Here is an 11,288-nt window from a genome sequence, read left to right on the forward strand (position 1 = left end):
GCACTGGCAACCTATGGATCTGTAAAACCCACACAGAGCCTGCAATATCATCAGGAAGAGGAAGGGGTCCCCCCAGGCAGGTGGTTGCGAGTGACATGAAAGGCCAGCCAGCCAATGTTATTTTTTTTTTATTGCAATTTTATGCTTGTGAGATTTTCAAATGGCACAATATTTTGTCTTTTCTTGGCTGCTATATATGAGTTTGCTGGAGGGAAGCATTTGCTATTTTGCCTCAGGCAGAAAAATGTTTTCGACTGCCCGTCTCCCTTACAAACATACATTTTCTAGTACTTTTATGTTCTAACAGCATAAATGGTTCGGATGTTTCCTCCCAAGAAAACACCCTTAATAACTTTGTTTTGTTTTAGGCCAAAATTTCAGTGGCAGTATACATGTAAGGCCATCTGAAAGCTCTGCTAAGCAGTGACCTCTATTTTTGCGTGTGGCTGCATGTAAAACATTCACATTTATGCCTAAGACATCCTCATTGAAGCCCTGAGCAAAACAGAACCAGGCAGTTGCATACAAATGTATACAGGCAGCTGTAAATAACTCTGACCACCTGGCCTTTTGACAATCAGGTGCCTAATCCAGTGAGTACCATGCTTCTTGCATCATGCTTGGGACATAACTTCTGAAAAGCAAACCTTCCCCCGCTAATGGGCCAGCATGATGCAGTTTGTTCAGGTCCAGCTGGAAAACTGTTTTCCATTCAACATACAATGCATAAAGGATTCCCCCCCCCAGGTATTCATGAAACTAGAAATACAAAAGGGAGTCTGCATTCTGAAACATTGTCTGATCAATTAAGATTCATCAGACAAAGCCATTCAGATGCAAAGTGACTACTTGCATATCTAGTCATTAAGATGTTAATGATGTGCATTCATGGAAACTGGATTCAGTTTTAATTCCACTCTTGTCAGCCTGAAGGTCTTTACCTACTTCTCAGCTCAAGAAGCCTTTCTTTTGGTTTAACGGAAAAGTAGAGAACAATCGTGATCTCTCACTTTTATTGCCCGCTGTGGAATGTAACACAGTTATTTATACATATATACATTCTTACTCTTGCCCAGAATAGCACAATATGAGATGAAAAAGTCCTTTTCTAATTTCATACTTGGTTATTGAAACTGGATAGTCTCAAATCCCCAGTTATGTCAGTGAAAATGGACTGAGTTCAAGATGCAAATATATTATTTTTTCTGTAAGGGCTACAACTGTTTTGGCATATGCCAGTGGTAGGGAACCAGTGCTCCCTTGCCTAATATCATGTGGCCTTCTGGTGTTGTAGGTTCACTCTTGATCACTTCTGAGATCTAAACCACTGAGCCTCTTGGACTTGCTGATCAGAAGGTCGGCACTTCGGATCCACCTGACGGGGTGAGCTCCCGTTGCTCTGTCCCAGCTCCTGCCAACTTAGCAGTTCAAAAGCATGCCAGTACAAGGAGATATATAGGTACTGCTGCGGTGGGAAGGTAAACTGCATTTCTGTGCACTCTGGCACTCATCATGGTTCTCCGTGCACCAGTAGTGGTTTAGTCATGCTGGTCACATAACCCAGAAAGCCGCCTGTGGACAAACACTGGCTCCCTCAGCCTGAAAGCGAGATGAGCGCCGCAACCCCATAGTCGCCTTTGACTGGACTTAACCATCCAGGGGTCCTTTATCTTACCTTTACCTTTAACCTCAGGGGTGCCAACCAAAGTTGTTGACCTTTTTATAGGATTGATGCTGTTGTGCTTTTTTGGGATTTGACCCCAGGAAATAAACTGCCACAGGGGCCGGATTAGGCCCCCGAAATAGACTTTGGACATGCCTTTTTTACCTTGATCACTTCTCTAGAAATTGCTTCTTCTCCCTTCTTGGGTGTATGTGTATAAGAGAAGTTGTCATGAATTCTGATCCCAGCCCTTTGTACTACCCTGAGGAAATACAAGTGACGAAGAAATACAGGGTGCTCTTCTGTGCAGGGGGTGCTTGGGAAGCTCAGCATCTTTCTCTTAGCCCTTCCAGCCTGAGAACATAGCTCTCCTACCTTCCTCTGACTTGGAGGTTGAGGCCCCAGTTAGTGACATCCCCATCCCTTCCACAGTAAGAGTCAGAACCTGCAGAATCAAGCAAGGGTCCTTCAGTCAGCATAGCCAGCTCTTCAAGGAGGTAGGCCCAGTGGTGGCTAGTGGTTCTAGGACTTGGTAAGGTGGCTTGGCAGCTAGATAGGTCATAGAGGCATGGCCAAGGAAGTGGCTGAACTATCACTTCCATGAGCCCTATCCAGTATGGCCAATGATTGATAATTATGGGAATTGTACTTTATCGATATCTGGCCACAGATTATCCAATTCTGCTTTGAAGTCATAAGTTTTAGTGGCGGAATTGTGTATATCATTCTTGACCATTGAAGCCTGCAGGTTTTCCAAGAGCTTACATTATGAGTGTGTCATGACCTCACCTCCTCTCTTCCTGACAATTTGTAGGCCCAAAGGTCCACCTAGTCCAACATTCATTTCTCACAGTAGCCAACCAGATGCCAAGGGGAAGCCCAGGACCTGAGTGCAACAGCACTCTTCCCACTTTTGATACCCAGAAACTGGTATTCAGAATCACACTATCTCCAACTCTGGAAGCAACAAATAGCTCTCTTATGGCTAGTAGCCACAGACAGCCTTATCCACCGTGAATTTGTCTAATCCCCTTGTTTGCTTAAGTAACTCCACAAAATGCCATTCACATTGATGGCCCCCCTCTAAATACAAATGTATACACACTTGCACACACACACACGCAAGCACACACACACCAATCAGCATGATTATAAATGCCTCTACTTGGAAATATTTCATGGAAACCAATAAGATGTTCTGTCATCACAGAGCATCTGTCATCATAGAACATCTGGGCCAGTTACTCTTTTTCAGTTTAGTCACCCATGGGGCTGCTGTGAGCATAAAATGGAAAAAGGGCGTTATAGCATTATAGCAATGCAAAATAAATGCCTGCCTGCCTTGGAGTGAACACAAAAGGCATGTATGGTAAGAGAGCAGAAACATCTAACAAACTTGATGGCGGGCCTAAAGCATCTTGCTACCTGAGGCAGAACAGTAAATGGCACCCCCTTCTCCCCAAATCAAGGCGATGGTTACCAAGACCAGTTAATTAAGAACAGGAAGTCCCACAGGTGTCTCTCCCCTTCTCTGGCAGTGAAAAGACAATGGTGACGATGATAAATGAAGCAACCAGCAATTTACTGCTCTTTCATGACACCCCAAATCAGCTGCCTAAAGCAATCGCCCCAGTGTGCCTAATGGTAGGGCCAGAACTGGGAGAGGGGAGAGAGGTAGGCCAGTTGGTATGGGACATACAATTTTGAGGGGGGCCTACTCCAAGTCGCCCTGGTAGAGGCAAAGGGGAACTCTTTGGTAAAGATTATCAAAATGGGAGCTACATTTCCCATCTGGCCTGGGGCTTTGCATGGCCTTGGCAGCCAGCATCTTCCCATGACGCCTTGCACATGCTGAGAACTTTAAAGTATCTCAGGGGCAAATAGGTACTGTTACCTCAGCAACACAGGTCTAGAAAGGCACTCAGCATTACAGTGGCACCTCAGGTTACATACGCTTCAGGTTACAGACTCTACTAACCCAGAAATAGTACCTCGGGTTAAGAACTTTGCTTCAGGATGAGAACAGAAATTGTGCTCTGGCAGCACAGCAGCAGCAGGAGGCCCCATTAGTTAAAGTGGTGCTTCAGGTTAAGAATAGTTTCAGGTTAAGAACGGGCCTCCGGAACGAATTAAGTTCTTAACCTGAGGTACCACTGTATTTCTAACCCCAGCACAAAGGTCTGATAGTCGCTCTTGTGGACAGAACGCTCGTTTCCTAAGCAATGCTTTCTCAGACACAGCACTAGATTGTAGATTCTAGGTTCCTGGCTAAAGTCCAAGCAAGGTCAGAGCGTCCAGTACTAGCACACTGGCTTGGCTCCCAAACATTTAAACATTTTTTTTCTTCCCGCAAGAGGGAACAGCGGAGGCAAAACAAACTTGAGTTTGTTGTTGCAACGTCAATGTGCAATTACGACCGTAAAGAGGGCTGATGAGCGGTGTTTCCATGCTAGTGGCTCATTGTTTAGCCTGGTCATTTTGCAGCCTAATAAATGCTCATTAGTCTGCTCCACATTGGAACAAGTCTGGTTTTGATTAGGCTTGCAGTGAGCTGTCAGAAATGCAGACTATGCCAAATGAGCTCTTGTGGGTTAACTTGGGAGAGCCTATAAACTGTCTGCTGCTTGCTTCAATTAAGATCAGAAGGAAACATGACTCTCAGAGCTGCCAATGTTTATATACTTGATATGTTTGAGACCAATCAATCATACCGAAGGAGTGGGGGAGGGAGAGGTTTGGGGTCACGTTCTTTTTTCTTTGCACAAGACTTGTGCAACATGGATGTGGGTGTCCAATGAAATCTGCACACAATCACAGTCCCAACTAAGGACTAAGATGCAAGGGTAGTACACAAACATGGCCATCTCTATTGCACCTCCAGATTAACGATGAGTGGAAGCTACTGAGATACCTTCAAGCTCACCCAAAGCAAGTAAATGGAATGAGAACACTTACATTTGTAGAAACGTACTCCTCCATTTGTCGAATCTTTGATTTAAAAAATTGAAATAAATAATAATAATTGCAGTTGTTTTCATGGTCATCTTCCAATTCAGCAAATGCAGTGGAAAAGCAATAAATGACGTTAACACACACACACACACACACACACACACAAATCAAAATCAGCTTGGCTGATCTCGCATTTCTTAATTGTAGAACAAAATCAATGAGCACAAAGAATTAGCTGTTGCTTATCTATGGCTGGCATTTTATTAATTATTCTCACAGGCTGAAGAGTTTTCAGTGTGCATTTTAATTAGAGGGGACAGATGCCAGCGGCTGTTTCTCTAAGGCAACTTTTGCCATTCACTGAACTCTTCATTTATTTGATCAAATTGCAGGGCATGGGTTGCTGTTGTCTTTAAAGAAGAGGGTGAGAATGACGTATTCATTCTGGTTCTGAAAAGCCTATTTGGCAGCAGCTGAGGGAGGAAGCTTGCCTGTGAAAACGTCCTGTTCTCAGTTCATTCCTATGTCCCCAACTGGTTTAAATGCACTGTGTGTTCTAGTTGTGCCAAGAGGGCAGGCTAAGAATTAAGAATAAAGGCTGATGCTAGCCACTGTTTGATTATATGCAAGGACTATTAACAGACTAGTAATTGACGCATTGCAAATATTTTGAGGATGCTTCATAGCTGAAGACTATTATATCCTCCATCCCTTCTGCTCTGTATGTCATTAACAGGGATGCATCTGTGCCCCTTTCCCTGTCCCCATTACTTCTACCATAGAATTATAAAATTGGAAGGGACCATGATTGGAAGGGTCATCTAGTCCAACCCTCTGCAATGCAGGAATCTCTTGCCCAATGTGGGGCTTGAACCCATGACCCTGATATCAACAACAAGGTCACAAGTTCTATCCCCATATAGGACAGCTGCATTCCTGCTGCATTGCAGGGGGTTGGACTGGATGATCCTCATAGTCCCTTCCAACTCTATGCTCTACCGACTGAACCATCCCTTGATGGGCACCATCTGGCCATAGTGCATATTTCCAGAAGAGTGGGGTGGGGCAGGGGGCTTACCTCTAAGAATACATATTTGAACAGGAGATACAAGCAGTTGGATCCTGCCGAATAAGCAGAAGGTGCTTCTTCTCATGCAGGAATGAGGGGAAAGTATTATTATTCTTATTCCCTACCTTTTCCCCTGACAGAACTCAAGGCTGCTTCCAGGTAAAAATAAGAATTTCTACTGAATCTTACAACATACCTGCTCTCCGTAGATAATATGACTCAAAGCAGATCTGAAGATAATAGATTTGGCACCCTGGCATGAAAATTAATGGGACACTTGATTGCGACTTATCTGTAATTGTGACGCTCCTTAACAATGAAAAACAGCAACATTTCCCATAACTTTGCATTTTTTTGCAATTTATGAAATGATCTGCCTTTTAAAGGGCAGAGAGAGCATTCAACGTGACGGTTCCAAAGATGTGCCACTTTTTCAAATGTTCCACTTGTGGGATAACCAGCCTCATGTAACCAATGTGCTTAAGTTTAATTAACGCATGAAGGGGTTAAAACCACAGAGTAAGCAGTCCTGCCAGCCTTAATTAGGTCACTCCTGCTCACCTTGGGAGAAAGGTAATGAAGCCTATTGTTCCCCTTCAGTGTACCTGAGAAGCTCAGCATATAAAGAGGTCTGAGCTGGTTGCTCAAAGCTCAGACCCCATGGCTCTAACAAGCCTTTCTTGTACTCCTGAACCAATAATTCCCAAACTTCCACCACTGTAACAAAGCCAAGTTTTATTGTTGTGTTTTCTGACTGATGTATGGAAAAGCACATAAATCTGACATTTGGAGAGTTTGTAAATCCATTTTTAACTTACCAAACGTGGTCTTTTCCTATGCTGGGAGAAGAGGGGAGTTTTGGAACTCACAAGGTCATATTTTTAAATCTGTGCTGGGATTCTCACCACAGAGCACTTGTCCCAAACCTGGACCTTGGCATCCAGGAATTCTCCCTTTATACCTATTTTTTCTTACCACCAACACTACTTCCATTTGCAAACACTGCAAAGCCTTACCCATTAGTGGCCAATCCTGAGCTAATTTTCCTTTATCTCACTGAGGTTAGAACAGTATCTGTGTGTGGCATGGGACTGCAGCCACTTAAACCTCTGACATTTATGACTTTTATCTTAAAATGTTTTACTAGCCTCTGACATTTTGGGAGCTGAACATGGATATATATTTGTTGGAAAGTTCATTTTATTGATGTGTTGAACAAGAGTGCCATCTAGTGGGAAATGTTATTTCTCTCCCCCCCCAATTAATTTTTATTAGCTTTCCTAATTTTAAACAAATTAACAACAAATTAATACAGATGTAACACAAATTTAAAAATGGACTTTCCACCCCTCTTCAAATGCTTCTATTCCTTCCCTCCTTCACTGCTTACAGTAAAATACCTTTTCTTAATTTCTAATACTTTCCCATCAATTCCTATTTCCATCAGCTGTGCATGATCAATTCCTGTTTAGACATCCACTTGACTATTTCCCCAATTAATCAAACAGAATTAATTTTCCTTTATCAATCCGTATCTCACAATTTAAAATCATATTCCTCCAATACAACTTAATCTTCAACAAATGATGCATTCTCAAAAGTCAAGTACATGTCCGTTCATCCCTAACTGTTCATAATTTATTTCAATATTGTCCCACTACGTATTTGAAAACTTTTATTGCAGTATCGCTTGATTATAAAACATTGTACAGGCACCTTATCCACAAGATAGTTCATGAAACATGGTACAATGTAAACATACAGCATCAGCACTGTATTCAAATGATGTATGGTAAGATATTTGCTACAAAATATTGGTTTTCCCGTGGACTTCATATATGAACACAAATTAAGAAAAAAATTCTACAGTTAAACAGCAATTCAAAATATATGACGTATAAAAGATCACAAAAAAATGCAAATAGACAAACAAGATTATTTCTGACTTTACAGCAATGTGGTTCTGAAAGATATTGAAAAGTCTTCTAAAATATGACTGACGTGATGGCATCTTCAGATCAGTAGGTCCAAAATAATGGATGTCTATTATTAAGTGTATGTATAATTTTCCTAGCAGCTGGGAAACTACACTGCCAGACTGAGAGTTGGTGACTTGCCCATGGTCACCCAAAGATCTTCATGGCTGCTCCAGGTTTTTAAAAATACAGGCATGATCTCTGGGTTGACACTTAGCCATTTTACTACAGTGGTACCTTGGTTCTCAAATGCCTTGGTTCTCAAACTCCGAAAACCCAGAAGTGCTCCGGTTTTTGAACATTTTTTGGAAGCTGAACATCTGATGCGGCTGTTGGCTATTGTTTCCAGGGCACCTGCACCAATTAGAAGCTGTGCCTTGGTTTTTGAACATTTCAGAAGTCAAATGGACTTCCAGAACTGATTAAGTTTGGCGCTTTTGTTTTTGCTATTTATTTTGTGTTTTTGTTTTTGAGGCTTTTTCGATTAATTTGTGTTTGTTACTGTGTGGAACCCAGTTCAGCTAGAATACTGTTTTATTTATTTTATAGTACAGTACATTGATTATTGCTTTCATTTTATGGATCAGTGGTCTCGTTAGATAGTAAAATTCATGTTAAATTGCTGTTTTAGGTGTTGCTTTTAAAAGTCAGGGACGGATTAATTCATTTTGCATTACTTTCTATGGGAAAGTGTGCCTTGGTTTTGGAACACTTTGGTTTTGGAAAGTACTTCCAGAAGGATTAAGTTTGAGAACCAAAGTACCACTGTACATGGTTATACATGACCCCATCATTCATTTCAAACCTAGATCTCTGACAAGGCCGCTCCATACATTAGTACCACAGAGATCTGGGAGCCACTTTCCTATGGCTTCTTTCCATGCTTCTTTGGTAACATCCTAATAAGGAGCTGTGCTCAGGGAGAGCAATAGTCACATGCAAATGTTGCCTGTTCCAAACAGTTGGTGAAGTTTGCATGGGAAGGAAGCACATTCACCACAAGTTGCCTACCAAAAAGCACAATGGAGTGAATAAGGGGACCTAACGTCATACTGCTTATTGTGGGAATGGCCCCAAAACAGAGCATATTCAGATCAGCACTGAACATTCATTTTATGCTTTGGTATTGAGAATTTCTACATAACTGGTGGGGTAATGGCCACCTGGAAGGAACCAGGAATGCAAAATCTGAATGGGTCCTCATTTAATCCAGGAGAGGTGAAAAGTTGCTTCAGATACACACCCACACCCACACCAGTTTTGAAAGCTCTAGTGTACTGCATCTATTTAATCTTTTATTTTTTATATACCTTTCCACGACATATCACACACAAAATCATTGGTATGCATGAGGAGCAAATTTACGTCACTTGCATTCTCCATAAGCTTGCGCAGAGCATAAATCTGCTCTGAGTGTAGCTCAATGTAACAGCATTATCACCGATCACAAATAGCACTGTATTGGAAAATCACATAGCATTAGCAATGCTTATCATATTCATTTCCACTGCCTAATGATTATTTTAGTAAACATTATGAACCTGTGTCAGGTACAATGGCTTACTAACACCTGGAACAGAATTTTGATTGGATGTCTCGGTATAATGTTTGGAATACCATCCTTCATGTATAAGCTATTGAAATGTTTGTTAGATTTCCTTTAAACTAATCACCTGGATACGTGATGAAAGATAGTATATTTTCTTTACAGAGCTCAGATATAAACATAATAAAAATTCACACTGCTATGCATTGGTCTTGGTATGTAGATGAGCTTCACTTCATACCAGGGTCAAGTTCAGACAGAACGGGAAACAATGTTTTTTTTTGCTACATGAAAAAACTGACAAATCTTGGGTCTGCATGCTTCCCCCCTCCTCCCCCTTTTATATGCTACAGGAGAAGGCAGGAAGTTTTCACTTCCAGTGTTAAACAAACCACAGTTCCCTGAAACATTCAAATTCGGAAACTGTGGCTTGCTTAGCCATGATTAGTGAGAACAGGACACTATGAAATCACCATTTGAGATCCTGGCTTGTTCTTACACCTTACACTTCCCATCATCCCTGACCACTGGTCCTGTTAGCTAGGGATGATGGGAGTTGTAGTCAAAACAGCTGGAGGGCCGAGTTTGGGGATGCCTGCTTTAACTAAACCACGGTTTTCCACATTCAGGTGTAGAACAATGGTGAGCTTACAGGTAGGAGTGGGAGCTTTTGATTGCCTCCTTATGGTAATGAAAGAGGTCTGAACCAATCCAGTATCCTTTTTAAAGTGGGTTTTTGTGGGGGTGGGGAGTTTAGCCTCCCCCCCCAGCTTTTCTAATTTAAGTGTCAAAAATATGTGACTAAGCAAACAAGTGCTTTGAAACACATCTCAGGCATAGGCAAACTCGGCCCTACAGATGTTTTGGGACTACAACTCCCATCATCCCTAGCTAACAGGACCAGTGGTCAGGGATGATAGGAATTATAGTCTCAAAACATCTGGAGGGCTGAGTTTGCCTATGCCTGACATATATCATACAACATGATTGCAACTCTCTATTAAATTTATCTTGGTGTAAAATTTCAATGTTTACATTGCCATAATCAAGGGCGAGTGTTTCTTATGCTTAAACTGGTTGCCAGTTCATTTCTTCAATGAGCTTTATGGGATGGAGACCTTCAAAGGTCTGCCCAGATCATGTAAACCAGTGGTGGAACAGCAATTTCAGTTGGTCTACATGGCTATCACTTATTTGAAGCAGGCAATGGGGAATTTGCAACATTGATGTAAACTTCGCAGTATTCAGCAAAATTACAAAGTACATTAAATTGGGAAGAAGGTAAAGTTGACTACACTCCCTATGGAAACCAGGGGACTAATTAATGCGACTAGATTTTTCTTCCAGAGGGCAAAATAATTTCAGTGAAGAAAACCATGCAAAACTCATTCTGTTTTGTAGTAACAAAAGGAAATTCCACAATTTGCTCAAGCACCATGTCCGGAATCAGAAATAAGAGACTGGTCTCATTAGAATAATGTTCTGACCCATGTGGACCTTAGCTATATGTAAAAGGACAAGGACTCAAACAGTCATTGTGTTCCACTTGGGGTACAGAAGAGACACACCCAATCTCTTGGAAGAAAAACACTGTTATCAGCACCAAATGTTACAACTGGACAACAGACCAGCTGGAATATAATCTTCAAAATACAAATGTTATTTTTCTGTAATTTCAAAATCAAACACTTTAACCACATTTTATGCTTTTATGACTGTGCTTTGTCCCAACAGCTTTTATTGGCATGACCCAGCATATCTACATCCCACTGATTTTTCTGGGACTTTAATGACCTTAACTTCACATCAGCTGAGCCCTAAATAAGCACCAAGTACTGTATCTCAAGTGGTAGCCTCAATGTATCACAGCGCTGAATACTTAACAGTCTTGTTAAGTGTATCATTGTGAGATAAAGATGATCTTGGCACTGCACTCCTTGTGACAGTAACTATTTTCCTGAAAGCGTTGCTAGAAGAGTGGTGTAAACAAGTTTTAAAAAGCAAACCAATTTTTTAAAACACCTATGCAAGTTTTATTCAGATTTGTTGCATTCATTCCCTTAAAAACAACAACCCCAAAAC

This window comes from Podarcis raffonei, chromosome 9 (genome assembly GCF_027172205.1).
Source record: "Podarcis raffonei isolate rPodRaf1 chromosome 9, rPodRaf1.pri, whole genome shotgun sequence".
Taxonomy (NCBI): Eukaryota; Metazoa; Chordata; class Lepidosauria; order Squamata; family Lacertidae; genus Podarcis; species Podarcis raffonei.